The sequence below is a fragment of the Adiantum capillus-veneris genome, chromosome 22 (assembly GCF_014529385.1).
Source record: "Adiantum capillus-veneris isolate H3 chromosome 22, ASM1452938v2, whole genome shotgun sequence".
NCBI lineage: Eukaryota > Viridiplantae > Streptophyta > Polypodiopsida > Polypodiales > Pteridaceae > Adiantum > Adiantum capillus-veneris.
In genome coordinates this window covers 117,310,594-117,316,483 of record NC_140952.1, presented here as the reverse complement: position 1 = coordinate 117,316,483, position 5,890 = coordinate 117,310,594, and the positions used below count along the sequence as shown (strand labels likewise).

Here is a 5,890-nt window from a genome sequence, read left to right as displayed (position 1 = left end):
TGTGCCATACTGAGAAGAGATCAATCCTTTAAGACTAGATTTAACAAGCCGACCTCGCCATTGAGACTCATTGGACATATTTGAACGGAAATAAAATGGACAATCAATGTTGATGCAACGCAAATGCCTAGAGCATCTACTAAATTTGACAACACCATCGAAACTATCACTACTACAAGTAACATACTCTGTGCACATGTGACTATCATGTCTTTGCTCCATACCACTCATACCTGAACAATGATCAGCTGGCGATAATTCAAAAGCAATATACCCATCATAATGAGCTGGGAGCTCATCAGTAGAGACCACTTTCTTGGCTTGATGGAGCACAATATACAAATTGCTTTGCAATGGCATGCACTTAATCATGTCAATCACACTTGCATTGATCTCTGAGAGAGGTATTTTCTTGTCTTTCTTGTCTTGAGAAACTCTGCCAATGCCAGCATCAATCTGATCCTCACTTCTCATATCCACCTTGTAGAACTGGTGCTGCTCATGATCAAGCATAAAAGTTTGTTCACCATCTGATGATATAGTAGCTTCTACCTTGACTTGCGGTCCAGATAATGTTAATGGACGAAGCGAGAAATCAACATCACGAAGCTCAAAATGTTATTGCAAAGAATCAACTGTCAACGAATAAATTCTGGTATGAAACATAAGCACTAGCTTCTGTCCACGCCTTGGACCAAAAACTGTAATACATCTCCCCATGGGTTAATAGTGTGCAGAGCACAAGGTAAGAAATATTAGAAAGCATTGGCATGGTTTTGAATGATACAACGGGTGTAAATATAATAGATTGATATGCTTAAAATCCTATTCATAACCGCAAGCTGCCAAGAGAATTGCATGTTCGTGTTCCCAAGAACAACAATCATAGCTTTATAAAATATATTATAATAAAAATAATTCACTTTGAGTTTTAAGATTTTCAATGAATTGAGCATAGTAATGACAAGCGAATTTCACCTACCCTCTTCAATATCCCATGCACAAATCCCAAATACCCTCTCCAACCGAATTTTAGAGTGTTTGCACACTGCTGAGCTACGGGCATGGTCACGTGAGGCTTAGTTAGAACCAAGCCCTGGCAGTCTCCGAAAAGAGCTCATAACTTCCACCTTCGACAGCAGGTAGAGAGATGAAGATCGATGCACAGATGAAAAGCTGGCAAGCGTCAGATATGGTCGACAAAAATAACTGAAAACTAAGCCTGAGATTTTTAAGCTTGAAAATCAAGGTCCCATGGTATTATGATTGGGAATATTTTATTTGCAAGCCCAATTTACACTACAGTCCTGGATATGTGAGCACTAAGCTAATCTACCAGCATTGGGACTATGCCCCAAACAGGTAATATGGTGAGGGATGCAAATAGTTGTACATGTGCCTTCGACAACACAGGTTAGTTTAAAGTTCCATGAAACAAGGCCAGATTAGCTGTATGTGTAATCGAAGGAAAGCTCTAGCTAAGGGTCTCCCCCACTCTTGGATCAGGCATACTACAAAGCAGGACTCATTTGAGATAATATATGGGACAAAGTACATTGCCTTAGAGGATTAACAAGGTAAAACCAAGGCTATGTCTATTTGTTGCATTTGTCCAAATTTTACAATAGTTATTTTAAGCGGACACTTTCCCCGAACAATGCATTGAAAGTGTTTCAGAAAGATTTGATTTTTTATATATAATGCGATTTTTCAATTGCTTTCTTACATTAAAAAATGTTATTCAAGCCCTGCGTTAGCATCTTGTGTAAGGCCAATGGCCATCCACACCTCTTGAAGCCACCTCTCTCGAAGAAAAACACACCTGCTTGCACTCTCCTTGTATGCCGGTCACCTAGCCTCCTTACGGTATCTAGTTCGATTCCAAAAAATGGGTACAACCCTACTGAAGTCTTCTCCAAAAATGGGTACAAGATGCATTGGCTCGTATTTATTATTAGTTTATCTTAAAGTAGCCTTTCTCTGCTTTGTAGACCTGCAAATTAGTCTTGCCTTCAAACCTCCTGCCACTAACCTCTTGCCCATGGTCTCATGCGCTAACCTCAGGCTCATCTCTTGCGCTAACCTCAGCTATCTCATGCGCTTATCTCTTGCTCTCAAGTTACTTACTCATACGCCCTCTGAGGCCATATACTCCATGCAATCCTTCTCTATAGCAAGCAATCTTCAACCTTCAAGCAATCTTCTCTGTAGAAAGCAATCTTGCAATCCTTAAGAGTCTTCAACCTTCAATCTCTAAAGCATATGCGCGGCCTTAAGGACTAAAAATCGTCAAGCTCGGAGTTCGCATAGAAATCGTCATGGGGAGAAGGGAGTCTTCCTCGGCCCAAAAGCCTCCTGCCAGGTACCTTTGTAAACTACCTGTAGCCATCCACGCCGGCGTGGATGGCTACAACTAGTTTTTTTTTCCAATCTTTAAGATGAAGTTTTGTAAGGTTTTGTAAGGCTACTAGTTTTAATTTAAATTATTGACAGTTTTAAAGAATACAGAAACCTGTCGTAAAGCTTTCTACACATTACAGGAGGCTAAACTAAAGTACAGGAGGGATGCATACTTAGCCTAATCTCTTGGATAAACAAAACTATTGCATACCCTCTATTGCTTTTGTGATTGATCGTGTCTCATAAATTCTGTTAGAACTGCCTGTAGCCATCCATGCCGGCGTTGGTGGCTAGAATGAATTTTTGAATGTGTGAATTTAGCTATAGATACGCTCTCTCTTGATATTTGCAGAGTTTCATAGCTTCTCTAAGAACTGTCTATAGCCATCCACGCCGACGTGGATGGCTAGAAAGAGTTTCTTGGGAAAAAAAAATTCAGAGTTATATAGCTTCTGTTAGAACTGGCTGTAGCCATCCACGCCGGCGTGGATGGCTAGAAGGAATTTTTGAATGTGTGAATTTAGCTATAGATACGCTCTCTCTTGAGATTTGCAGAGTTGCATAGCTTCTCTAAGAACTGTCTGTAGCCATCCACGTCGGCATGGATGGCTAGAAAGAGTTCCTTGGGACAATTTTTTTTTGGAGTGATTCATTCTTAGTAAGCTCCCTCAAGATATCCACGCCGACATGGATGGCTAGAAGGAATTTCTCAAGATAAAATTTTATAATTGGGCATGCTTTTTTTAAATCTGTTAGCTGCCTCTTGTTATCCACGCCGACTTGGATGTTTTGGTGGATGATCAATAAATAAATTTTTTGATTTTTTTAATTGCCTCTACGCATCTGCGTCGGCATGGAGTCCTAGAGGCAGTTTCAATGAAGTAAATAAATTGGTTTTTGTTGTGTTTTGCAAGTCCTTCAATTCGTGGACGAGGTCGCAGAGGGAGACGACTCTCTTCAACTCAAGCTTCAAGTATATTAGAGAGCACTGATCAAATAAGTGCAGTATCTGTCATTGATATGACAGAAGGTTTGGAGACACAAGAAGAGGAGATTCAAAGTCAAGACTTGGGGCTTGGCTCCATAAATGAAGTTGATGAATCTCTTGCTCCACAAGAGGCATGTTTACAAATAGTGCCTTATGTCGTAAGAGATGAAGTAGCAGTAGATACTTAGACAGGGGATGAGCACAAGCTATACATGAATAGAGGACAAGATAATCTTCAATGTACTCACACGTTTAGTTGTTTTGATTGTCCATCGATTCCTTTATGTCGATTGATCCCCTATGCAAGGGTGAGAGGCTTAAGAGATGATGTTAGTGGATTGAAATCTGCTTTTGCAAAGGAGGGCTATATGCAAGAAAAAGGAGCTTTTATTGTTTCAATTTGGAATTGCAAGAAGGAGGAAGCTTATGTTACAGGTATTTCATTTCTCTACTTTGATCTTTTCTACTTTCTGTTTCTACTGTGTTTTTTGTTGTTCTCATAAATAGTAGCTGAGTATGCTTTTCTGTCTATGCTTATCTATTTTGCAAAGGACCTTCTTACTATATGGGTTGATATACATAAAGAGATTGAAATTGAGCTTTCTAAAAGACCAAATCTTCAAGCCCTTTCTAATAAAATGTTCTACGTTTGGGAGGGTAATCATAGAACGGTCGCTTGGACGGCTGCTATTAACGAGAGATTCTCCACTGATTGAGAGAAACATTGTAGTGTGCTTTGTACAGTTATTGACCCTACACGAGTGCTAGAGATAGCTCTTCTTAGTAGCTTGCAAATAATGAATTTGTAAGTTTTATGACTTTTTATATATTCTAGCAAAAAATGTCTATATTATGTTTCTGACTATGTATGTATTGTATATGAACTTGGAATAGCATGAACACACATGCTCTTGTGGTCACCCATCTTAGGGATGAGCTTGTCAACTACTCCCACATTTGTGCAGCAGATCATGAAGCTTATGTAACACGGCTTCCAGAAAAAGATCAAAAGTTGATTGCTGCAGTCCGTAAGAAATACTCGAAGGGCGTGGAGCCTTGGTATCCACTTACTTGTCGATACTTGGGAAAGCTCTTATACGATGTAAGTGTCTTTGGCCTACTTTTTAAGAAAGATCTCGTGTTTGGTTTTTTTGAAAATTATGTGTTTTCAATTGTGTATTGAAGGATAAAATATCCAAGTAATTGAGCCAAAGAGTATGTGCTTTTTTTTTGTGCAAATGATTTATTTTTAAGTATTTGTTGAAGGTTCAAATGTCCAAGGAGTTGAGCCAAAGAATAGAGCAAGCTAGGCAGACAATGACAAATGAACAAATTATAAAAGAGGAGGAGAAGATATTGAATGATTTAGCACTCAAATATGGAGAGCGTGCTGGAAAGATGGTTGAAATATTTTTGTTTAGGTATTTTGCACATAGTGTAATAGCTGTTCAAACTTGGTTTTTTACTCGTTGCTCAAATACTGCAGTTGCTAAATATTGTTGATCCAAATCTTGGACCAGATTGGATGGTTCGAGTTCTTGCACTCAAGTGGGGTCCTGATAGTTGGGCTACGCTTGAGAAACTGAACTTGATTGCTATGCATGACGCTCCTGTCTTGAGCAAACTGTTATGGGTTTCCTTGCTTGAGGCAGACAAGATTACTAGAGAATCTTATGGTTTAAAGAAAGGAGATCATGTGTATCGCATGTAAGTGAAGTTTATTTTGACATTCAAGAATCTTTGATGTACGATTGCTAGTTTTTTGTGATTGTTTTAGTTTTTTCTCATCTTCATTGTTATGTAATTGGATTCGTAGAGAAGGCCTTCTACAAAGGATTTTTGAGAGGGCCACAAAGTTTTTGGAGGACTTAACAAACATTGTTGGTGGTATTTTGTTGCCTCATGATTGCTCTCTTGCCTCTTACTTTGAGGAGCTCAAGTTTGAAGCACGACCCTATCTTTTTCCTTTGGAAACCTCTCTTGAAGCTAAGACAAAAGATGTTGACAAGCAAGCTATAAAGAAAGTGGACACAGTACGCATGGCTAAGACAAAAGATGTTGACAAGAAATCTGTGAAGAAAGTGGACACAGTACGCATGGCATCTCAACGGCTAGCCTATAGGTCAAGCTCATCATACTTTTATTTCAAGCTTTTCATAATTACAAAGTTTGTAGTGATGTTATTTTGTTTGATTGTTTTAGATTTCTATTATCCTTGGTTGGAAAAGGCTTTCTTCCAGAGATTCCATTCTTAGCTAAGCAGTGGGCACAACTATCTACTGGGGAAGAATGCATGTACTCCCCTTCCATACATAAGCTCACTACTTGGGAGATGGAGACATGCCCATGGTGGATAGACATGGATTCTGGGCATGTATTGGCGAGAGAGAGAGAGCTTCACGATACTATGAGAGTTGGTGGCGCATCCGTCGATGTGCCTCTACCTCCTAGAGTGAATGAGGTAATATGAGGTAAATGGTTACTCAAAACAGACTCAACCAT

The 5,890-nt window shown here is 39.3% G+C and overlaps 1 pseudogene; it reads left to right on the top strand.

Moving 5' to 3' along the window:
- Positions 1-578: 578 nt before the first annotated feature.
- Positions 579-5,647, top strand: LOC147430092 (uncharacterized; annotated as a pseudogene).
- Positions 5,648-5,890: the final 243 nt, after the last annotated feature.